This window comes from Athene noctua, chromosome 2 (genome assembly GCF_965140245.1).
Source record: "Athene noctua chromosome 2, bAthNoc1.hap1.1, whole genome shotgun sequence".
In the NCBI taxonomy this organism is placed as follows: Eukaryota; Metazoa; Chordata; class Aves; order Strigiformes; family Strigidae; genus Athene; species Athene noctua.
The window spans coordinates 103845226-103871362 of NC_134038.1; the positions used below are offsets into that span (position 1 = coordinate 103845226).

Here is a 26137-nt window from a genome sequence, read left to right on the forward strand (position 1 = left end):
TGAAGACAGATAGCTAGGAGAAGATGTCCTGCTATAGGATGACCTTCTTCAGCCAAGCAAACTCCCTGTTTTGTACCTGGAGCTGTCTCAGCTGGAACTCATTTGAGCTGTCACTTCCCCGTGAAAACAAAAACAAAAACAAAAACAACAACAAACCAAACCAAAAATACAGCAAGATCTTTGTAAACAGTTCAGCAAAGATGCCTTCTCAACATGTACCATCAAACAAAAAGGTTTATGGGATTCATCTTTCTTTAAAAAAGGCTCAAAAAACAGTATGAAAAGGATTGTTGGGTTCTGTTTAAATTAATAAAACTGCATCTCCAAAGTATCTGAAAGAGGGCAAAGCAGAATGAGTGAAATCTTTTGCCTGGAGTGATTCAGCTCAAGAATGCCCCAGCAAAAAGCATGGATTTATCAGGCTGCTGTGAATACTGCTGGCCAGGTTATAACTTGTATAACTGAGCCAATTTTGCACTCCCCAGCAGTTTCATCTCCATCATGACCGTTATATGACAATAAGCAGTTCACAAAGAAGCAACCTTACCTTCTAGCTCAGGTTAATTACTGGTTGAGGAGGGGCAGCCTGCCAGCTCCCAAGCAGCCTAGCACCTACCTTTTCCCAAGCTACCTTCTCCTGAAACAGGCTGCACTTTAGAAAACAAGCTGGTCACCCAAAATGGCTGCTGCTCCTTGACAAACTGCCTCCATCCCGCTCCTTGCTTGGCCATCCTTCTGCTTTGCGACAATTCTCCCACTGTGGAAATGGAAAAGGTACCTTCATCACAATGAGGGAGGAAGAGCTGAAGGCAAATGGCTTTTTTGTGACACCTCCTGCTGACACAGCCCCCATTGATGCTTCTGAGCAATCACCTCAGTCCTCCAAATTCTGAAAATCCTTTTTTTTTTTTTTCCCCAAAAATATACCGCTGGCAACTCTGGGCATCCATTACACAGTAATGCAATCCCTTGACTTTACTGACAATTTTTTGTTTGCTTTTTTCTGCAGCTCCATTGGTATTAAGAAGTAAATGCAATAAGCAGTGTAGATAGGACATCAGTCTTGTTCTCATCAAAACTAAACCCTGTGAGAAAAGCCCCAGTTATCACACAAATCTGCTTAAATAATTCTGCAGGTACCATCGCTGAAATTACTCATGTTCTTCACTGCAGTGGCTTTGTTCTGCTTCGTGCTACAGCTCAGCCACTAGCATTTGCAAAAAAAACAGTTTAAACATCATTCAACTTAACAACTGAAGTAACATACATCACACCTTCCTATCAGCATCCTATTTTGTTTTTAAAGACAGACTGCTAATATGAGGCATGCCAGAATTAATGGCGTAATCGCATTCCCTCCCTCTCCTCCAAACCACCCTCCTCCCGATGTGGACATTAGCACCATCATCCACAAATTCTCTCTACTTTTTTTAAATCCATAATTGACAGGGTTCACAGATGACACAAAGTACAGCTTGCTGCCCTAACCTTCCCTTTCCAGCAGCCATCCCCACCTCTCTCGTGCTATTGTCATGTGTAGGAATAAGCTAGTATCCATGTGAATAATTTACAAACAGCCCACTGGTTGTTCAAAAGCCACCTGAATCCCAAAAGGTGGCTAGGCCTTAGGTGGATATTTGAGGTTTGTGTACAGGTACTTGGGACCCACTTTTGTGGTCACCTGTTTTCCTCTCAATCTTAATTACTATGTAAAGAGCAAAACCACATTTGGTGAACCTCACAGTTTTCTGCCATTTATGTTGCAAGCTGCTGGAACAGTAGGTCTGCTGTTTTCTTACGAAAGAGATGCCACACATACCAGCAACGTGACATTAATCACATGAGCAGATCACTTACCTGACTCTTTTCTGTTTGGTGGTAAGTGGATTCAAGGCCAGATGATGATATTCACATCGCTAACAAATGCAACGCTTAAGTCAAGAACAGTCCATCCCTTCCCAAACCCTAAAGCATGTTTCCAAAGCTCTTCATAACTTCAGCTCACACAAAGAAGCTGAAAATGTTATCAATAACACAGTCTTTAGAAAGACCCAGTCAAATTTATGAAGCCTCCTGACCTCTTGCTTAGTGAATTTTGTCGACTGCATGCTCATTAGATATAGGAGGCTGGAGTTTCCGATGGTATTTAATTTACTGTTTCTTATGGCAAACTGGCTGGGGGAAGAAAAGCTTCAGGGCCAGTTCTCTATACAGTCTTTATAATGTGGTTTTCATAATGGAGTGCTATGCATGTTCTGAACAAAGTCTCTCTTCTGCATCAAGAGCTGTGACAGTCTGAATGGTGCCAGAGGCATCAAGATGAAGGGTACTTTTCTGCATCCTTTTTTCCATAAAATGGAAAATACCAGCCTCTCTGCTAACTGAGGTTGTCCCCAAGCCATCCCTTAGCAGGTCTCCAGGACACTGGTCACCCCAGACTCGCAGTGCACCCAGGCTGACATCAGACTGGCCCGTCTGTGGAAGCTGTGCTCTGCTTGAGTATGTCTACACTAGAACTGCAGTTCAGATTAGAAACATGCTTTTGAAAAGTTTCTCAATTCTCCCCATTTACTGTGCTTGGGTTCACACTGCCCAACTTGGGATCCTTCTGTAGGAACTAAACTGTAAGATGTGCCTCAGCTACTAATGGGCACTGAGTCCCTGGGAGCATGCCACAGTTACTCTGAAGGAAAAACTCCTCAGAGTGCACCTATTTTGCTCCTAGCGCAGACATAGCCATCACTCATTGTTTGCGCTCTGATCCATTTTGTACCCAAAGCAATGCAATGTGTGCAAAGCAAGCTGAGTAATACATCAGTTTTACCTCTCTGGATGCACAGCTATAGAGGAGGTTACTGGGAAGTTAGTCAGTGGGACTGTAAACTTACAGCACACTAACTCTTTCTGTAGACCACTCCTAGTGGTAGTTTACCCTGCCCTGAAATTGGCGTATTCTCTTTCAATGAAAATTTAAAAGCTGCTTTACAGCACATTGTTTCCCATGATCACAAGCCTCCAGATGACATGAATGCTGGATGATTAAGTATTGATCTGAATCAACTTCCATAGTGGTTTTGTTAAACTGTTTTAAATTTCTGTCTATTGACACTCAGAATTAAAGGGGATAAACGTAATATTTTTTTCCAAAATGAGCTACAATTTATGGTGAAAACCTTGGTTCTGAATAAGAGCGTCAACATAGGAGCTTAGTTAGGCTTAATGATACATTTTAAAAATCTGAAACTAGTGAATTTGGATATTTTTTTTTTCTGAGAACCACAACGTACATAAACCCCACAAAGGTCATCCTGATACTATTCTTCTCTCACTGTCCTTGATTTTCAGCCAAATGGCTTAGGAGAACCCTTCAGACTGCACAGTCTGTAACGCAGCAAATATAATACTTTTAGGTGCAATGTTGAATTTACACTATGAATTGTATTTAAGAAGCATTAACCCTTGAGGTTGAAATTTTGCTCAAAGCAAGACAGGACCAAGCTTAACACTGTTGGATTCTTTTTCCATTTGTTCGGCTGCCTGACCGTATCTTTATTCAGTAAGTGTGGTTTCATCTCAGAGCCTTGCTTGTGTTTGGTTTGGGAGATGAAACCTAATTTCCAAAATTGCTTGCAGTTTATGCTCTGTATTTCTTCCATTTATAGAATGTTTTCTGCCTTGGTATTTTGAGTGGGCAAATCCTGACACTAGCAAAATATCTTTTCAGCCTGAGCACGGCTGTTGAGATTTGTTATACCAATGCAAAGTTGGACATATGTTGATTTTTACATCCAAACCCTTGTAGACAAGCAATTTCTGAGCCTGTGGTGTGGTCTAGATCAGGACAATATTGCTGTCTGGGTGAGAGGTACACTGCCAGCCACCTGGGTTTGGCAGCTTGGTCAGATCTGTACACAGGGACAGTTTACAGTGTAAGTTTGCATCTGCTCTGGAAAAAGTAGTTGAAATCTAACCATATATGTTGTTCTCATAAGGTTCCTGTTTTGATAAATGCTGTTAATATGTATACCTGGGTCTCATTTTCAAACTGAACAGCCAAGTAGCTAACAGTTTCTCTCCCCTCTAGCACCCTCATGACTCTGGAGATAAACACAAGCAGAAGAAAACAAACGCCTTTGTACAGATCAAGCTTAATGAGGTTTCTGTTTCAGGGTAGATTTGCATATACTACCTTAAAACTGAGTTTAGCTTTAATTGGAAGGTGGCTTGTATGCTGTTTGTTATGACTGTGCTCTTGCAACTGGATACAAGAGATCATAGAGAACCAGATTCATTGCTGTGACTCTCAGCAAAGCTGCAGTAACATAACCTGATGTCTAATAAAAGAGGAAATACCAGAGCTGTAACTCACAGCAATATTATTTCCACACAAAAAGGATATGGAGTGTTTACAAGCCACCACCACAGTAGCTCTATGATGTCTTCTGTGACTTTCTTAATTTCCTTTGTTTATTTAACTCTTGTGATTTTTCCAACCTGGGTGATTTTCCCTGAAATAATCTGAAAAATTTACTTTAATATAAAAAGTACATCCTGCTTGCAGCAGGTTATATAATTTCTATATATAGTTTGCAGAAAACTCTAAACTCTCTTTCTCATACAGATGAACATAAATACACAGAAAATGTTATCTTTATGTAATATATACACGTGGCCACTCTTATAGCAATCATTAATATTTTGCACATGACATGACCACTCGAGGGGAAAAGTACCGTATTTTTTCCACCACTTCTATATTATCCTTCCCCACTGCATTGCTACCTGCAGTATAATTTCTTAGTGCTGAGAACTTTGTTCACATCAGCTGCCCTGAATGGAATCGGTTGCAGTCACATAAATAGAAGTTCATCTTAATTATTTTCCTGTTTGAAAAAATCACTCTTACCTGAAGCAAGCGATGCTTAGTTTTCCTTTCTTGTTTTTCCCCCACCCTTTTCCCTCCCTACAGCTACAAAAATAATTATCTCCATGACAGGTACCAGAATTTTGCTAGCTGCCTCTCTCTCCCTTCAAAAGCACACTCAGCAATACTTTGTGACAATAGATCAAAAATATTACAATAATAGTTTTCAGCACAGTCTTTACAGACACATTCACTTATCCATCTCTGGGACTTCTGTCTGCTATGAGAGCCGAGGAGTGGGAGTCAAGCTTCCAGGGGCTTCCTTTTATGCCCACTACCAACTCTGAGGAGCGAGTTTCTATACCCATCTCCACAGTCTACGTACACTCCATGTGCCCAAAATTCGTGATCACCATCACCTTCCCTCCCTTTTTGTGATTCCTCTTTTCACATAAACCTCAGGTTCTGCCTGATGCCTCTGTTTCTAGGCATGTCCTCTGCAAAGGCTTCCAATTCACCACTCGGTCCCTTCCTGACAGATGGAGACAACTTTTTATACTGGTTTGCAGCTAAAGCAACTTGGCTGCCTGGGACACCAAGGTGAAGCCACAAAATTACAGCTTTAGTACAGGTTCTTACTGCCTACAGCCATGTCCTGTTTCTTTGGTTATCAGTGAAACAATTTAACCGTGGTGGCTCAGTTTCTCCATCTGTAAAACGCATGTAGTAATACATACATAAACCCTAATCCCTAATACTACTTATCCCAAAAGAGTCCCGAGAAGCTAAATATATTTGAAGAGTGCTTTTAAACACTCAGATGGAACATCTTGTTGACCTGTAAAATCCTGTCTGGATTAGATGACACAAATCCTAAACCAAATTCATCACGGCAGTCATAACAACTGAGATGATAAAATAATCCAAAGAAATCAACAAAAAAGCAATGCTAAGAGTCATTCTATTGTGAGTCTAGAGGAAAAGGTAACATTTTCTTCTTCACAGCTCTGGGACACCAGTCCATCTTTTCTCACTTAAAGCTGCTTTTTTTGCTTTATGTAAGTATCTCAGTGAGCAGTTCAAGCATATAAAGTGTAAGTGCTTTTAAGTTCATCACTTTTTAAAAAAATTTAAACGTATTTAAGAAACTTTAAGCTAATTGAACAAGTTATACAAAGGTGTGCCCCAGCTTCTGCATTTGCCCTGTCACTGAACAGAAGCAACGGCAACACTAGTGGGATGGACCAGGAAGAAATGGGTAAACACACTTGCAAAGCGTTTAATCGTGCTCCCTTTGACATAACTGGGACTTCAGATGGTGATTTCATTTAGAGCAGGACCAGGTCCAACTAGAAACTGGGATTTTTCAACTGGAAGACTGATGCGGCTGCACCCACACTCCCATATAAAGAGAGCTCCTCACAGAAAACCATGTATATGTCTTTTTAACTGCGGTAGGAAGGGTTGGTTGTAAACCAAACTCAATTGCTTTTACTCCAAGCAATCCCACCAACAAGAGTAAGAAGGAATGGTAGCTATCCCACTCTTCTACAGGCATGGGCATGAAACAAAGTTGCCATTTTACCTTTTGTGGCTCACTTTTGCTGCTAGGTCTTCAGAAGGATTGGAAAGGAGCCTGTAGCCTCACTGCTGCAGCTGCAGGTGCTGCGTGAGGTGGGGAACGGGTACATGAGATGACCTACAAGAAACACGAGCACAAAGCAACACAAAAGCAATGTCACTGTGTGAAGAAGGCTGGCACCAGAGACTCAGCTTTCAACATCAGTTCTGCCAAGACTGTACAAATGATTCTGTTCAGACCAGGTAACTGTTCCATGCAACCTTTTCTCTATCTGTTCGAAAAGTGGAATTGCATTATTTTAAGGGTAAGTGGCACGGACTCCATAAATGGCATTTTGCTGTTGATCTTCACTATCACTCTCCACTATCATCAGAATTATTTCATCTTGTAAAGAATTTGCAACTCAGTGGAATTTGGGGAAAAAAAATATAGTTTAATACTTTGGACATACTCAAAAGTGGAATTACACCTGTGTAGTCATGTTCACTATTCATTCTGGAACACGCAATGAACCACACACAGCAGGGCTTGATGCAGTGCAAGCCGAAAGGTAACCTCTGAAGGTAACAGCACCACATCAGGTTGTGAACAGAACTGGACTCCTAGCGACCATAGCCTTGTCAAGTTACTGGTTAGAAATTAGACAGTAAAAAAAGAAATCATAAAGGTACACCTCGGTGTATTTTAACAGAGAACATTTTGAGGAAATGAAATCTGTACACAGGTGAAGCTAAATGGGTAAATAAACAGAACAGGCACAGAAAAGTAAATGCATGAAAACCTCATGCCAGTGGAAATATGTCCCAGGCTACGTGTGCTGTCAAGCAGCAAACAAAATTAAAAGATCTTGCTGTATGAGAAAGGCAAGTGGTTTCAAATAGTTCTTCAGCAATGGTAAAAACAAGGTCAGATACTGCGATGCCCGTCTCACTTCCACAGACTTCAGTGGGAGAGCTGAGGGGAGTGATTCATGGAGAGCGTGTGAGAAGCAGTGCCAAGATGGAGCTGAGGACATAAGCAAGGTGGAATGGGTGGTCCTGTTTGTTTGTCTTTTCATAATGCAAGAACGACAGAACAGGAAATTAAATTAGAAGGCGCTATCTTTTAAAATGACAATCACTTCTTCACTGTTACCTTGAAAATCAAATAGTTCAAGAGCAATTAAGTGTTCCCTTGAAAATTGACAGATTTTGTAGTCAATGTAAGCAATAATTAGTAAAAGCATGAAATGCACACGTAGGTACAGAGAACCTCCCTAATATCTACAGATCGTATCAACAAAACTACACTCTGAGACATGCAGAGCTGGCTCCTTGCAGAGACAAGGGACTGCCTGGGATTGGCAGATTTTGTCAAGTTTGACCTGACATATTCTTGCAGCTGATCCACTAACTGAGAAAAGACAGCAATTAATACATACATAGTCTTTGCTTCAGTCTTAAGAGGCAAAAATCATGACAGATGCCAGAACTAGCCAGAAGTTTCCCCAAGGGGGGGGGGGGGGGAAGTATTAAAAAAAAAAAAAAGAGTGCCAGAATACACAGTAAATTAATTAAAAGATTTAAAGACTGCCAAAAATCTGGAGCCAAGTAGTAGCCACAGAGGCATTTGAAGAAAGTGCTGAGAGATAAAGGCGGCACCTTAGGAAATGTATTTCAATCCTGGTCAGTAAGTTGCAACTCGATGTAGCACGGGGCCGGGGGGCATCCAGCAAGACACCCTCGCTAGTGACACCCTAGAAGTTACCAGTGTGACGGTTCCTGTTCGCATGGCGGAGCGGCACGGGGACACATGGGGGCAGGCCCCTACAGGCACTGCCGTCAAAAGGCTTTACATTTTCCCAGGCGCCTTTTTTACATTTTCCCTCGCACACCGCGGCATCAGGCAGGGAAATGGCTGTGCCTGTACCCCTGTGACCGCCGCTCCCCACTCTGCCCACCCGGGGCTCCAGCAGGCCCCGGCACAGGCAAAACCCCACTGGCGCTGGGGACCGGGTCCGTGCAAACCGCACCCCCCTCCCCGGGGGGCGACGGCGCGGGGGGGGCCGTGGGGTACCGCCGCCCCGTCGGGCTCCCCGGGCGCCGCCGGAGCCAGGCCGGGGCTGGGCAAGGGGCGCTGGGCACGGCGGGAGGCGACCGGCCCCACGGCGGGCTGGCCGGTAACCCTGCCCGGCCCGGCTCTGCCCTCAGCCTGCCAGGGGACTGCGGACGGCCCAGCTCACCTGGGGCCAGCAGCGGGGCTGGGACCGGTCCGTCGGCGGGGAGGGCGCGGCCCGGGCTTCGCTTTTGGGCAGCCCCCGGCAGCCGCTCGCGGGCGGGAGCTACGAGCCCCGGGGCGCCAGGGTGCGGGATGCCCGGGGGGGGGTTGGCGCTGGGTGTGAAATACATCGGTAACGACACTAACGCCGTTTAGCAGCGGGGTGCACCTCGGCGAGGATGCCGCCCCGCCGCGTCCCTCCCGCGACACCCGTCCCGCGGGGCGGGTTGGGGCCCCTCACCGCTCCGCCAGCCCGGCGGCTACCGGCGGGGCGACAGCTCGCCCCGGCCCCGGCCCCGGCCCCGGTCCCGGCAGCGCGGCGGGCAGGGCCCCCCCCGGGCAGGGCGCGTGCCCCCGGCGGCAGGCGGCGCTCCGGGGCCGGCGCTGGGGGTTGGAGGCGGGGGGGGGGGGAGAGGCGGGGGGGTGCCGCGGCGATCCAGAGCGAGCCGGGTCGAGTTGGGGAGCTCGGAGCGGGGCGCAGCGCCGCGATGGAGCGGGGAGCAGCCGCCGATCCCGGCGGGGAGGAGGCACTGCCTGAGGTACCGCGGCCGGGCCGGGGCCGCTCGGTGGGCGAGGGGCTGGGGGCCGGGGGCTGTGCCTGCGCCTGTGCCTGTGCCGCCCGCCCGGCTCTGGGCGGCGGCAACTTTGCCGCTCACTTGCCGGGTCCCCTCCCCGCCCCGAGCCGTGCGCGGAGCGAGGGGCGCAGCGAGAGCCGGGACCAAGCGCGGCCGCCCCGCCTCGGCCCTCCCCGTCCCTCTGGCCGGGACCCCGCTGCCCGCCCGACCCCGGCCCCGGCCGCGCTGCCCGCGGGCGGGCTTCAGCCCCGGGCTGCGCGGTGGCCGCCGCCGGGCCCCCCCTCCCGCACCCTGTCCCGGGACCCCCGCCGGCGGCCCGGCCCCGGCAGCGGCAGCCGAAGGTAACGGGTCAGCGCCGGGCGGAGGGGGCCGGGGGGCTCGGAGGCGGCTGCTGGTGCCCGAGCAGCCCGAGAGCACTTTTTTGCTTGCTGGGTTCTGGGGGGTGGCGTTTCGTTTTAGTTACGGAAACGGGGTGTATTGAGCTGTCACTGAAATGACGAGGGTGTGCCCTGGCACGTAACGGCACAGGAGCCCCGAATACGGTAGTTTTTGCTTAGGCAGAGCTCCCGCCGGGTTCCCGGGTCTTTCTCATGGCTTACACAAAATTAAGTCTTTAGTCAGGTTGCAATATATGCTAAATAATATGTATAGCTAACGTGATTATGAATTTTTCAGTTTGGAACCGAAGCAGAACTTGCTCTGATTATGCATGTCAGTCAGAGTTAATGTTTGCTAAATGTGTTACTAAAAAATTGAGTGCATGTTCTCAGTGCGGTCAGACCATAAATTGTGACGGAGTATCAAGGGTCTGTCTTGATTCAGAACCGTGCCGTACGGTTTTAATATACTGACTTCAGCACTGGCCCTGAAAACAGGGGTTAAGATTTGTCCCGAGGAAGAAGGTTCTTGTCCATAAGACCCTTGACGACCCTCATCACTTCTGGCTGGGTCTTTCTGAAGAGGCAAGCAGTCCTTCCTGCGCAGTGCTTGTGCTGGGGTTACTTTTGAGAGAAGAACTTCTTATCTCATCTTTCTCCCCATTGGATTCTCCCAGTCTTTCTCCCCAAGATTGGCTGGGTCAGTAAAAAGTGGCAAACCTCCACCCGAGGGTATGTTTTTAGTTCAGCCTGAAGCACCAAAGTTAATTCAGAAGGAAAGGCGTCTTTTGAGGATGCTTATTACTCCCCCCCCCGCCCCCGGCTATTTTCGTGGCTCTGAAATGAGTTGAGGATGACCTTCAGAGAAGGAAGTCAGCTTTGCTCAGAGGATTTCAGACCTCTTTTATTTGCTCTTCTTAAGGCTAAAACAAACAAGCAGAGCGTTTGGAAGGAGACCTATGATAGAATATTCAGCGCTTCTTTTCCCAGGGGTAAAAGCTGATAGACGTTCCCCCTTGTTTTGGAAAGGTTTCTAGCCAAGCACGAAATATCAGATTTGACACTGCTAAAGTAAAACATGAGGTAAGGCAAAGGAGGCTTGTCCTTTTTTATACATCACTCCTTACATGGGGAAATGGGGTTAAAAACTAGGCAAATTGTCTCAGATGTTTTTCCGTGACACTTTTATTTTGGTGGATTAACCAGTGTTATCAGTTTCTGTGAAAACTCAAGACTTCCGTCTTTTAAAAAATATTAGCTGTATCACCAGATATTTTCAGGCAGTATGTATCAGACACTACTGCACTCGCTAGGAGATCAACAGCACTTGGCCTTGCGCCTCTGGGCTTGTGCCTGATAATACATCGCGGGAGCACTGCATTAACTGTCAATAAATGTCTGTCATCTCTTTGGGCTTAATTACAGAGTGGCTTTAAATCAGCACACAAAGGAAAGTTTCAGCTCAGCTTTTAAATGTGATACAGCCCAGTGTATGAGTAACTGTCATGGTGCCTGGGTCTATCAGCAGTGTCCCCATTAATAAAGCCCTGCCTTGTTTATGTGGCTTTAGTTTTACAGCCCTAAAACGTACAAGTTCATTTTATTTCCCTTTAGCATCTCTGTGTTGATAAAACAAATGAGAGAAGACTTGCATTTCTTTGCTGAACAGGATGCTTAGGCAGGATTGTGGTGGTCTTCGGATGCTTCTCGTCTCTCCCTTTTCTCTGTTGCTGTTGTGTTTGATTTTGGGAGAAATCCTTTTAAATGCCTGACTGTGATTTCAGGACAGGCTAAGAAATTGCTCCCAGGTAATCAGATTGTGCCTTGCACTGAACCCAGTACTGTCTACAGTCAGACAGGATCAGTAATCAGGCTGGTGTTGGATGGATTTTTATACATTGTGGAAACCCTCGTACTTCTGTAGCACAAGACCTGTCTAATTGGAGAAGCTGGAGCCAGAAAAACTGGTGGGAACTGACAATGCTGTAGCTAACCTGTGCTAACATTGTGTAGAGGTGCTGTTGATACAGGGTAAGAGTACTCTGATGGTGAATTATTCCAGAGTATTGTCTTTGGAGTGCTCAGCATAGCTTTAGCTTGTGAACTTGCATGTAGACAGCTATTTGCTTGTTTTAAGCAATCAGGGGAAAGACCAAACTGGATGTGATCACTGTGTTCTCAGATTGTTTTCAAGACAGAAAGAGAGGCAGCATTTTAAGACCGAACAGGTGATAAAAATAAATGTTCAATTTGAATGGTATTAGGGGAAGAAAGAGAAAACTGGAGGTAGTGAAAACTCTTAAACATTTCTAAAGGTCTCGGTGATTGATGAGCCTTTGTCCCGTCTTAAAAATTACATAGGCAGTTAAGGACTAGAGGGTTAAATTTGTGATTCAGACGCATCTCAGTAGGGGGTTCAAAAACTTCGTCAGATGTATGTAAGTGATAAGGGTTGAGATTGTTTCTTTTTGAATTTTTTGTAGCTCTACTAAAAAAAGTGAAGAAACCATATCAGCTCTGGCCAGGTACCTCTTTAAATTTAAGTGCCTTGCATTGCATCGAGTAGCTTATTTGCTTCATTAAAACATCGGTTTTGAGTTACGTGACTTGCATGTTTCCTTTCTGGATTAATGTCTTCATCAGATTATGATACCTTTTATAATCAATGGACCTTAATGCTTTGTTTGCATCAGGCTTTTTTAAGTACCTCTTAATTAAACCTTACAGCCCCAAGTTATTTTGTATTGCTTTCCTGGTGTATTCTTATTCTGCATCACAGCTGAACCTCTGTCCCATTTCAGGAGACAGTTTAGCCATACTGAAAATCAGGCTGTTGCTTTTGTTCCTCTTTTGTAGCGTTTTGCCTGTGGAAGACCTTTTTCTTGCTCCTTGCTTTTTTCTTTTTCAATGGGATTAAGATACAAAGGCAAATTAAGATTCTGTGAAGTGAGGTTAAATAGCGAGCAGAATAAAAAAAATAACACTTTTGAAGACTCTGGTGCTGGTCATATTGACTGATGTAAGACAAATGGCTTTCCCCTGACTTCCCAGCAGAATATGTGGATGCTCCCCATGTTGTTCAAGGTGAGAGAGGGGCCAGAGTCCTTCTGCTTTCTTAATATTGTCTTTCTGCTCTTACCAACTCAAAAATCATCTGTGATGTTTTACTAAAAGCTGATGTGCTTTAGGATGAGAGCTTTACGTTTTAAAACTTTCAGTGCTTCCGCTAACCTTAGGTGCGTGTATTCCACTGAAGAGCAATTTCTGCAGCATTATTCTTCTTATTAAATATTTTAAATCTCTTTATGGTTTTTCACCCTGGAAAAATATGAGAAGTATATAGTCTCCCAGCTTCTTAACATGAACTGGCATCTCTGATAATTATTCAGGTTATACCAACAAATTTGCCATTTCATAACCATTTGGTGATAAAATCTAAAACTTTAAAGCAAATCAGAGGTTTGTGGTGTTTTTTCCAAATGACAGAAAACTAAAGGAAGAGTTTAAATTACTGTAATTTAATCAAGTCACTTTAATGTGTTCCTACTCCAGAGCAGAAAAGGTCCCAAATGATTGTTATCTTTCAGGATTCTAAATAACTACATTAAAAATAAGGATAATTAAGATGGTTAACTGTGGTGCCAGTTATTGGTAAAAATAAAGCCACGATGTTTATAGGATATCTACACAAATAATGGTTCTTCATGCTCTGTGTTCCTTGGTTAACTAGTGTCTTTTGTTTTCTGAGCTCTCTTGGTAGCATTCATGAAATTTGTTGAAAACAAGGGATCCAACTAAAGCCTGTTAAATTGGAGTTCTGTATAACTGGCAGGAGGTAAATCAATATTAGTCAAATGGGAAAGAACATGAGCATTTAAAAGGAAAAATATTGTACTCAAGATTCTAGGAATATTAAAGCAACTGAGACAAAAAAAAATAAAGCATTAAAAATGTATCCTTTCAGTGTTGTTTCAAAATGTGAAGGATTATACATGCTTGTGATTATGGAGATTATTCTTGTCTTCTTTTTCAGAGCTTTGTGTTTCTTGAAGAAATGAATAGTGAGAGGGTACCCGCAAGAAGCACTTTGTAAATATTAGTGGTGTGGGGTTTTTTGACAATTGAGTTAGAAACATTTGTCTCAACCTTCTATAAATGGCTCCATTAGCAGAATAAATAGTCTGATATCAACTGGGCAGGGAATAATGGGTAAGATCCAGCACTGTCTATATGCAGGATTGTCTTGTGCCAGGATGCTCACTGCTCACCCTTCAGGGAAGAGGAGCTCCATGGGAAGAGCTGGGTGCGCACTGGTGATACCCTTCTCCATCTGAACTCTGTCACTCCCCACGTGAAAGGGGTGCTGACACATAACAGAATCCTAGAATCATTTAGGTTGGAAAAGACCCTTAAGATCGTCGAGTCCAACTGTTAACCTAACACTACCAAGTCCACCACTGTGTTGACTTTGCTTGGTACACCTGGGATGAGCATGGTCTCCTGGGAACTTTGGAATGATAAATGTGTTTATTTTCCGAGAAGAGCCATTCTGAATGTGTATATCTCTTGCCATCTTGTAGTTTTATTTTTTTTATATGTTCTAGTCAAACACATTATTGGAATGATCTGAAAATTAGGTTTCTCAGGTGTACTGTAGAGCAGGCATCGTGTTGGCTGTGAAGGAAGTTCCTCACATGTGCTGTCATTTTATGCATATTTACCCCACTGACTGAATTATGAGACAGCTGTAATTTTAAAATGTTTAAGGAGAAACTGGGCAGATGAAGGAAGAAGGAGAAGTAAACCAGTCAGATTGAGGATAAGTCATCCTCCAGGGATTTGGCACAGCTGTGAGAATTGTTTGTGCCAAGCCTTGTACCCCTGAAAAATATACCTAACTTCTGCAAGTCTAGCTCATTGCTGAGACTTTGGGATTTTATCTATCCAGAATGTTGAATGGTACCAAATCCTGAATGAGAAGCTCATTTCCACCCACTTTTTAATTTCTCCAGTTAGAACTGAAACTAAGCTATTGCTTTTAAATCTTTGTTACATCAAACTAGCTTTGAATCAAGGAAAATACTGCTTGGTTACTTGTTTGACTAAAACCAGGTATCTCTTAGGGCACATCTGCTTACTGTGGTGACTTTGAAAGTGTGAAAATTGGCATCATCTCACCGTCTCTCCCTTTCGCCGCCGCCTCCTCACCCTCGGTCCCTCGCTTACCACAGGACTCAGCAGTTCAGTGATCATGAACCCTGATTTCTGTGCCTTGTACCGCTGCTGGTTCAGGTGGATTTGGGATTACTGGGTTGTTACTGGCCTGAGATGAAACGATTTCATTCACAGCTAAACTCAAAATTTGATTACAGCTGAAGTGACATAGAATTGGGTGAGCAACAATATAAGAACACCATATTCGGTATCAACAACGGGCATGTGGTGGTTTAACCACACAAGTGATGTCAATTAATAAAGGGAATGATACTTGATTCCCATTAATGAGTTGAGGTCATGTTGCTTGCATGGGCAGTGTGAAGCAATGTCGGCCAGGAGCCCAGCCCACTGTCTGAAGCAGGTTATCACACTGAGGGGTGGATTTTTCAGTGTGCAGAAAAATGTTCTGGGTTTTTTATATATATTTTTTTATGAGGAGAGGAACATCCTGCTTTGTAAATAAGATGGAAAACATTGCTAGAGAAAGTGCATTGTCAACACCAATAGTCACTGAATGGTCAAAATAATAGGATAAAGGATAGGCTGAGCTTGAGGGAAGATGAGTTTTCAAACTTCTCAGAGTGAAGTGCAAGAATCCTAGGTACTCCGTGATGAACAGATTGTGATGAACAGCAGGAGAAACAGTTGTTTTCCTGGAGATTATCATGCAGATTTTTCAACTGGTAAGTCCAGGAAACTGGAGCCTCCATGGAGACTCTGCAATCACTATATAAATTCATTCAACAACACTGAGTGAAACCCAAGTCTCTTTAGAGCTTTTCAAATATTATTCCAAGGCTAAAGTCTGTATGGGTTAGGATTCTACTTTATTCTGACCTGCCAGGATGAAATTTTTACTTGGTTCTCAAGAATGAGTTCTCTTCCCTCACAAGCTGCCTTTGATAATGTGATTGAGTTAAGGAGGAAATACTTTAAAAAGCAGATATTTCCCAGGACATGGAGCACGTCCTCAGATATTTTAGTTTCTAATTTTGACATCAGAAATGATTGCTTTTGGAGATCACTGTAATGTGCTTCTAGTTAATGAAGATTATGATAGAACATCAAGATTGATACAATCTCTCCTTATTTCATGCTTCCTTTCCTCCTTTATTTTTTTATTGTAGTGAATTTGCAGTTATATTTTGATGGCAGATACTTGCTATGTGTCTCCACGGACAGGCTAGTACCACTCTGTTACTGTTACTGGACCTTTTGCCATCGTTTCAGGCTGGAAGACGTTGTTCAGCTGAGCTGTTAAATTTGTTTATAGTAACACACATTTGCCCTAGTTCTGAGCTTACCCCCACGCTCAGAATAATGACCAGTCTTACCTGCCAGACCTAAGCAATCAGTGAAGCCGCAAGAGGCTTGTTTGTGGTTTCTGTTGGTGTGTATGGGTATGCTTACTTTGAATTATATAATTTATATGATGTCTTTCAATATCCAGAAGCACACAGTAAAATCCTGACCCTGCTGTATTTAATTGTGGGGAGAGTTCCTGGGGCAGTACTCACATTAATATATTCAGTCTCGGTTCCCAGCTAAGTTTTATGTATCTTTTCCAGCTTGTCATTCAGTTGAACTTGTGTTTATTGATTAAGGGAAAGTCATGGTACCACATGAGTGCTTAGGGACATCTCCACTCTTCAGCCTACAAGCAGGCAGGAACAACTCCAGTCATACCAGTTCTAGTTCAGATACAATTGATTTGCTATAAGTTCTGTACCTAGAATAATTTTCTTGCTGTGTTCTTGTCACTCGTGTTTTTCAAGGTCATTTATTCAGGCTTGCCTTCGAGCTGTAGTTTTTAAATGTTATTATATGTCTGTAAAGTCATCAAAGGTGTTTCAGGAAAGGACTTTTCTGAGTATGACTCTAAAACCTGTTAAAACCTTTGAAAATATATATTGATTAGGGAAGCTGCTCAGAGTTATGTATGAAAGAGAAATAAGAAAAATTTTAGAAGTCTTTTTATGACAAGTAGTCTTGAAGCAGGCATAAGGCTCTGTTTTATACCTACTGATTTAGAAACAAAAAATTGGATCCTTTGAGGCTGGGAAATGCACAGTGTGCACAACCTTTTCTTTATCTGCTGCGAGTAGAAGCAGCATATCCTCCATGCTTTTGAGAGTCCCAGCATTTGATAATTATAGATTGTGAGTCTCCCCTTTTTTGTGTATATTCTTCAATGTAAATGTCACTAAAATATTTCTCAGTTTAGTATTAAATTTAGTGTGTCCCCAAAACCCTTATTCTGAGTTCAGCGTCTCCTGGTGCTTTGATGAGGCTTCATGCTGTGAAGGCTTCCTATGTCTGCAGAAGGACTTGAATTTGTTCTGCAGACTGCTGTTAGGGGGTCTGCAATGGGAGCAATTCCTGGCTAGATGGCAGGGAAATGTTCTTCTTGGCTATGCTGAGGTAAATCAAAGGAGTCTGTCCAGATCTACCTTTGTACAGATGACAGCGTATCTCAGTCCTAATTGTTTGTTCTTGTATTTCTGTGAACTTGTACTGTGGTCTGGAGTTAAAACCCTCGGAGTTATGGATTATTATACAATTATACATTGCCCTTGGGCTAAGCAGGAGTAAAACTTCTGACTTTATTTTTTTTCTAACTTTAAAATAAAAATTTGTGAAAGGAACTTAGATTCAGTGTCTGATCCTGCCAGACTTTACCCTTTATGAGTAGTTCTTATTCACACAAACAATCCTACTGAATACATCGGTGTCCTGAAGCCGATGGACTCATGTAAGTAAGGGGTTTCAAGAGTGGGTCCTTACAGAATATTTAAAAAACCTTTTATTTATCAAATCTCTTACATTCTAATTACTGGTTCACAGTTTGTATGCTTTGTCATGTTAATAAGTGTGGTGAATCATTTTTAATAGCCATTGTGTTTCTCTGTAAGTTCTGGTAGCATCTGTGGTAGATTGTGACAAATAACACCTGTTCAGATGCTGTACATGTGGATGTGCATGCTTCTCAGAAATATGCTTTTTAGTTTCATATCAAACATGGCCCCTTATGAAACAACCTACTACAATTCTAAATGCTGGATTTCTTTTTTCTTAAGATTGTCTAGAATCAATTTATTCCCGAAATCAAGGGATCCACCTTTATCTTGAGTGAGAAAATACCATTGTATGATACAAGACTCATACTTCAATATGGCTTAATGAACTGGATTAATTGAGCTGCTTATAGAAAAGTGTTATAAGGGGGGCACATTGCTATATGCATGTATCAGTGTGAAAAACCAAAGTGAGATGAGGATTTGTCATGTATAATGGCAGCAGCCAGATTCCTCTCTGAAGCCTCTGGAGTCAGCATTTCCCTGGGCTTTTCTTGGTTGCGAAGATTCTTCAAGCATGATCTAAAGATCAAAGAGAGTTGGGGACGTGATTTTCTTCCCCCTGCTTTTTGCTTACTTGGCATCCTTTGTTCTCATTATTCACGCCTCAATATCCTTGCAAAAAGGACAGTGTCTATTTGTTCTTCTACCCTTGGAAGTATGGGTAAATTAACCAATTATAACTATAAGCTAAAGGTACTGTTTATTGTAGAAGGCTAACAAGCACAAAGATAAACAGTAGGCTCAATGGTGGCGTGTGCATTTGGTGAGCTGTGCAGATTAATACCTGTTTAAACTCTGATTGCATCTCCCTGGAAGAAAGAAAGAAGCCAATTACCACCATCCTGGCCTTCATGGTGTTAGCAATAGCTTAGGATAGATTTCATCTTTCTTTCCAGTACTCTTTACCACCACCACTTCAGAGATCTCTGCAGGGTCCTGGCATCATACACTGCAGTCCTTGCCTTGAACTTTGTCACAAGAGCTACGTGAGGCCCATAATGACCTACTTAACAAGATTTTGATAGTGCTTTCCTTCTCAATAACCTAGTTATTGCCTGTGTATCTACCTTAGCTCAACCAACCTCAATTGCAGACAGAACTGTTGAAGAGACACAGATCTCAGAGGAATTCACAGAAATAATTTGCGATCCTGACAGAGCGCAATATTTTCTTAATTATCATTTTCCGTGAATCTCAAGAATCCACTGGAGTATGTCAGTTTATACCACTCTTGGCATTCTCAAAAGTGGACCATTATTAAAAAGAAAAAAAGAAGTAATTGTACCACAGAAAGATCCTACTCTACAATTTTTAAGTTATTCTATGCATCGCTGGAGATTTTAGTGCAAAATAATGAAGAAAGAGACACAGCTGCAGTTATATTAAATAGCATAGAAAGGTATAAAAGAAATCAGACCCTTTATTTTCAGAATGTAAATGAAAATGCAGTGTTTGGGTTTAGGAGCAAACCGCTCCTAAGAGCAGGATATACCATGATTGCACATTATGAGGTTCCTTGAACCTTCCAGTGAATTGTGTTGTATTAGCTACTGATTTTTCCATCCTATTTCCATTTATGAAAGCTAGTAGAGGTGGTCTGACTTTGAGCCATTCACTGCTGGAATTTCAGCTGGCCATTAAATGTATTCAGATAGTTATAATATAACCATAATGATCCACTTTCACTTAAAATAAGTCAGTGTAAAATTGCACAGACTGGTATTTTGACTTAAAATGGTACGAGGTCAAAGTAGAACAACAGTGTTCAGGCTGTTTATTCGTATATCTGCATTATTTTCTGTCCTCTGTTATCATGAGCATGAGATTTGTCTCCATTTTGTGCATTCACTTACCCATTCACGGGGCAACAGGTGTCTCAAAGAGCCACCTGAAGTGGCTTCATAGTCATCAGCTGCGTATTCATAGGGCTGTCTCTGTAGGTCCTTCCAAGCTAGCCTCAGGAATGGCTGACTTCAGGTTCCTGAATGAACTCCTAAGGCCCAGGTTTGGTTTCTGTGCTGCCCACACCACGCGTGTGTGCTGCAAGCGAGTCCCTGCACAGGTCTGTTCTGTAACGCACTCCCGTCCTGCTCCCCGGTTACTGAATTTAAGAGTTGTGTAGCGTGACCCAAAGCTTTACTGCAGCCTGCGCACCTGAGTTACCGTTCTCTGGAAACGAGAGTGCTAGAAAGTGTGGGAACAGGCAGGAAAATAGGCACCTAGATATCTTTAGCACAGATTCAGGATACGGCCCAGTAGTGTATCTCTTTGCAGAAGGCAGAGAATGCTCCAGACTAGACATTGTCATTATCGTTTGGGTTTTTTCTTCGCAGAAGTGTTTCTGAACCCCTGCAGCATAGTCAAGGCTGAGTCAAAGCCATGAACAGGTACCCCCCTGAGTCCCATTAAAATAGGATGGTCTTCAGGGGTAGTTGCCTTTGATCCTTTGAAAGGACAGAGCTGAGTTCACTGTTTTTTTCAGAAGGGCAGTAAGGTGAGACAGCAGTGCCCTTGAGCTGGAGTCATGAGATTGGGATTAAGTTGTCCTCTGGAGTGAAAATCTCTGATTCTGAAGATCTAGAGTAGTGCTCTGACTTCTTGGCTGGGCATTCCCTTCAACTCCCATGCTGCAGCTGTGCCACCTGTGCCAGAAGTGCTTGAGTCTGGATTGAGAAAGCAGAGGTGAGAGGGAGCATGATACTGTGCCCTGTATTGGTGGTATGTAGCTTGCTTCTCATACAGTGAGAGTGAGGATGAAAGATGATGAATGAATGTGATAATGAAACGGGTATCCCTCTGCCACTTCCGTAATTTCATCCAAGCCAACTGGTAAGTGTTGGAGTGCCAGGAAACAGCATGTGGGTTTCCAGAGATCTGAGGATGGATTTAAAAACATTTTTATGTTGCTTACTCACCCATGTTAGATTTCTGTTACACCAGTGGGTTCTCAACAGCACAGCAATAAGTATAGTATTAGTACAGTTATGGTTAGGTTTTTGTAATTATGGAAAAGCAGTCTCATTTATCAGCTTTTATTTCCCACCTGCATTTTTTACTGTGTGTTCTAAGCTGCCTTAAAGTGTCTCTGAAACAAACAACATGGCAGCAGCAGAGGTTGTTAAATCCATAGCTCTAAAGGAAACTAAACATTTTTAACAAAAAATGAGACAAAGCTCATCAATGAAATGTGTGTTTGTGTGTTGGGCTGAGTGGGTTTTTTCTCACAGTTGCACTTACTGGCTGATACAGTTCTGGCTGCTCCCAGTGCCTGCCATTCCTGGAGGCACAGCCTCTCTGCTTCTTGGGGCAAGAGAGGAAAAAAGTATGAGACCTGACTCTGACTTCCCATCCTTCTTTTATTTTGAGTAGAGTGGCAGGCATGGGTGTGACAGAGAGGCAAGTCCCCTGGAGCTTTGTGGAGGCAAGATGTGCACGTAGTGATGCCAAAGTCCCTTTAGAGGGAAGGACAAGGCAGGCAGCCAGGGAGGTGGTGTTAGGAGTGCCTTCTGTGACCTTGCATGCAGGACATGGCAGTAGAGAAGGGTTAGGTGAGCTTGCAAGAGGGAGGTCTTGGCTGGAGCTTCCATTTCAAAGCTTTTTGAGGGAATAGGTTTATTGCACCCAGGAAGGGACGGGAAGCTAGTGGTTGGATGCATGCATGGCTAGAGAAGATAGGGACCAAGGTATAAGAGGGTTGAATGTTATGGCACTAGACAGTCCTCACTCCTTATGGGCATTGGTGGTGTAGAGCAGGTTGAGGAGTCTGTCTTTATACAGAAGGTACTGCTCAGCCTTAATGTTATGTGTTATACAAAAATGTGTTATAACACCTTACAGGGATAGATTTAGGCTGGGCCTAGCAAAGCTTTAGCTCTTACCCTACTGCCTCTCTCCTCTGCTCCCTTGATGCAGCGCAAGGGAATCAGAACAACGCTGTGGCTCCCCTCCACCTCCTCAACCCCATGTGTTACTCACAGGGAACTGGAGACAAAAAGTGTTACACGCGGAGCAAGAGACTGTCACTTCTCCTCATCAACCTCTTTGTGTCTGTGACTCAGACTGCCATGGAGCCTCGGAGGAGCCCATGTCCCTGTTGCATCACCTGGTGCAACGTGTGTGGAAAAGATGCATCTGCTCCTTTCAAGGGTGCCTAAAGCACTGAAAACATATTTCAGCACCTTGGGATGGGGTGGGAAGACATTAACCTGCAACTAGATACCAGTTGTAAAGTACACACAATTTGGGGGAAGACTGAGCTAGTGGACTGAAGTACGCAGAGCTGATTTCCTCCAGAGAGGATGCAAATGAAGGAGGGGTAGACAGCAGCATATGGCAGTTTGGCTCTGAAAAGGTGCTGTGCAAAATGGCACCTCCTTATTTAGCAGATCAGCTTCCTCTGTGGGTGCCCTAACTTGATTTTGCAGAAGACCTAATTCTTTCCTTGATAACTGAATGGATTTGGTCTGGAAATAGAGAATCTCATGGTTCCTCTGACTGAAGTTTTTTCCAAAGTGGAAAGACACTATCAGCTTCAAGGCAAATAACATATGTTGGAGGAGAATTTTAGGAGGCAGCATACCAAGATTCTAGGCCAAACCCTGAGAAAACATTTGGAAAGCATTTCAGAAGTAACTAAATGCAGAAGAAATAATCATGAAAAAAATGTCCATTTACTTTCATCTGCTCCTGAGCTGGACAAAATCAAAGGAAAATCTGTGTTTAACCATGGACACATCTTGGAAACATCTGCAGGCTGATGTTTCAAATACCCTCCTTCCTCCTGCTCTGAAAGATCTTCAGACTGGGAGAGGAAGCACAGGTAGGAAGAGACTGGGGCTTAGTAGAAAGAGAAGTTTTGTTTGGTCTGGCAAGTTGCACATTTTATTGTCACTTGTCGATCTCGTGCTCTGTGATTCACCTTGAAGAAGTCATGGAGCACTGCCATGAGTTGGTGAGCAAATGGTAGTAAGTCACTGACACAACTAGAGTGATGTGGTTGGAGTAGAGCCAAAGGCCAGATATGACAAGTATGACTTAGCATGACCAATGGATGTTGTTTTCCTATGTGCATGGCCCTTTTATGGCCACAGGTGATTATTTCTCATGTTTCAAATCAACATAAGAAATACTCATTTTCAGAACAAAAATGAGAGTGGGAGGCCTCCAGACTATTTGTTTAAATTTTTACATTCCAGCATGTTGATAGTCTGGTATAAAGTTTGCTGGCTTCACCCTCCTGAATTAAAAAGGAAGATAAAGAGATGTTAAAATAATCTGTATCCATCTACCTTAGGGAAAGCAGTTGGATGGCGTGATTTCACTCAAAGTAGCTGGAGTATTGTAAAAGTGATGAGGAGAAGGAAAACTTAGAAATGTTTGTTTATTCATTGCCTAGGAAAGGGGAGGAAATACATATTTTTCTAGAAAAAGAATGCATTTTGGTTTTATGGTTTGTATTGTATGCCCCAGTTACAGTTCTAGGCATTGAATGGCAGATGAAATAAGGCTAGTCAAAACTAGAGACGTGTGCTCAAAATTTGTCATTATCTCTTGTCAAGGTTTATAGACTGTCCTTATGTCATCTTGCACTGGTATTGAATTTCAGTGGACCAAATTTTGTAAGTTTTTAGAACTGCCAAGGGTAATTGAGATAAATCTGCAGAGAGAAAAGAAGATGGGGGAAGATGAAAAGTGCTGACAGATAGTTAACTTAGTAAAATGTAAGTCTAAGGGTTACACATGCCATCTAGCAGTAAGAAAGAAGCCTAACAAAAAGAAAGGAAATTTGATACCAGTCTTTGTCCTAGAAGGTAAATGATTATATAAGAAAGAGGGGCATATGAATGGTTAAATGTAACTGTTGCAGATACTTACTGGAAGTTTCAAGCAATAAAATTTGCAGAATTAAACAAAAAGAAATGGGAGGATTTAAAGTAATGTTTATTAGAGCATAAAATAACTCTTAGGAAAAGGTTTTAAGAACAATATGAACATAAGTAGAACAGAATGACTGAAAAAAATCCTGGATATACAGGTTTGCTTGGACTGTTTGTGGGACCTTTTGCACATTCTGAATTTTATAACAGTCTCTAATCAGATTTATTTTCCATGAATCAGGTGTGATTCTTTTCATGCCGAAACTGCAAATATATAAAGGGATACAATAACAATAATTTACAACATTAAAACTTAGAATGTGTTACTTAATATGCAATATCCCCTAGATTAAATAGCCAGGTCTTCATCAGGCTTCTGATTTGTGTGTTTACAGTCATTCAGATATAAAAAATCTACATTTGAGTATAGACAGCTGCACTTGGAAAAAGCATTGGAATAGCTGCATAGCTAATTAGCTGATGCAATTATGTGGGCATATTTTGTACATACAAATAAGGAGGTGGTGAAAATGTAACCTTAAATATAATTTATTTTGTCACTGACTGTTTTGGTAATTAAAAAAGCTATTAGTCATTGCTTATTGAAGGTGTCAGGAAAATTTCATTTGTTGCCCACGTATTCTCTGTGTGGCAATAGTAACTCACCAGCCTTGTTGCATTAGAGCATACAGCAGTAAGTGGGGATGGAGGGCAGAGCAGATGACCTCGGCGCACAGAGCAGTCTGTGAAAAGGCAGGGTGAACCTCAACTTCTGAAAGAAGTACCAAACAAAAGTTTGTCATGTGAAAAGGTGATTTAAGCATTGTTTCAAAAATCAATTTCAAGGCCTGTGGGGATGAGATCACAGTATCTTTGAAAGCAGGACTTAGGTAAATATACGACAAATTACTGTTTCCAAAACCCAGCTTCAGTAATCCATATTCAGTCAACTTTAGACTTTGCAGCTTAGATTTGATGGCTAGAAATAATTGGGACGAAGTTCTGCAGCGGATAACAATTGCAGGTCAATTTTCTTAGAACATACGACCACGTGGTAGGTGATTTATATATACTATACCGCATAAATGGAATTATGCACGTCTCTGTGAAAGAGAAAATGGACCTGGTAATGAGGAGCTGGAACTGATACTGTGAGACATTTATTTGGGGTGAAAGGGTCCATAAAAAGAAGAAAAGTATGTTGCTTTAGCGAGGAATAACTTGGAGAGAGAGTAAAGAAACTACTTAAAAGGAGATTTTCCAGATTACGAGAAATAAGAAAAGATACCACAAGGGACTCTTTTGCCTTTTCATTATTAAGAACGTAGCAGAAAGGAGGATAATAGATTAAGGTGTTAGTAAAAGTGCTTTAATAAAAGTGGAGCTCAAGATTTGGTTGAGGGGAGGGAGCATGAAACACTGACAGGCATGTAAGAGCGGATGTCCATAAGGGAGGAGCTCAGCAACAACTATGACACATCCAGGGGAATTTGGAATTAAAATGTCTGTAACATCTATAAAATTCCTCCCTGCTGTATGCCTGGGATAGCTTGGCTGTGGGGGTAGTGGAGTTTTCACTGCTTCTGGGTGGAAATAAAGGCGTTTAGGACTGTGAGATGGGGTGGAGATGAGAATTACATGTTGTCTGTTCTCTCACCTTGTCTCCATCTGATCCCTACAATTTTGGACTCGGTGTTCAGGAAGGCTCCTTTGTAGCAGTGTCTAATTCTCTGCTTTCTCTTTTCTTCCTCTCATTCAGTGGAATCACACAGGATCCAGTAGGCCTGCTGGAGCTGAGGAAGTGCTGGCTTTCTGTCTGCAAAATAACCACCAGTTTGAAAATCTTAACAAGTTTACATGAAAAAAAGAGAGAGGATATTCTACGCCATCCTGTATCCAGAATTAAAACAAGCCTTCTTAATTTAGATGGAAGTAGGCTGTCCATATTGCGAGACTGCATCTACGGTTTGGGCATCTTTATTAGCTATGTATTTATAACATGACAGTGTGACAAACACACGATATCCAGACATTCCGAAATAGCTACCGGTTAATGTTCATATGATGCCTGTACATACATTATGAAAAAGATCTTGCTTTAATGTCATGGACTGGTGAATTCAATGACCCTGATTTTCCTTTCACTGTACACAAATTCCCAGTTGTTTTAAGTCAGTGGAAATGCAGAGTATATATAAAACAGAGGAAAGAGGTCGAAAGCGTGAGAATCTAGCATATGTATTACAGAAAGGGATATCTAGGTGATTTGCTTAATTATTTTTTATAGCTGGTCTTTGGTTTTGTATAAACATAATGCATAGTAGGATTTCTAGGGTTTGGAGGAAACTGACATTTCTGTGTTGTGATTGCCAGAGAATGCAGTTTTGTGTAAAATCCTTCTGTCTTGCTTTACCAGTCCAGGATCAGGAAGGCTATTTACTACGTTTAGACAACAAGTTTATCCAGAAGCAGAAGAGGTAACACTGACTGATGTTGTTTGACCCTTTCACTGGCTTCTCTTTTGCCGTTTGG

The 26137-nt window shown here is 42.8% G+C and overlaps 1 protein-coding gene across 1 annotated transcript in view; it reads left to right on the top strand.

Annotated features, from left to right (window-relative positions):
- The first annotated feature begins 9129 nt into the window (after positions 1 to 9129).
- Positions 9130 to 26137, top strand: part of KCNG2 (potassium voltage-gated channel modifier subfamily G member 2) — a 59442-nt gene continuing 42434 nt past the window's right edge. The window contains exon 1 of the mRNA XM_074899766.1: positions 9130 to 9241. The gene's annotated coding sequence lies outside the window, so the exon portion shown is untranslated. The remainder of the gene's footprint in view (positions 9242 to 26137) is intronic.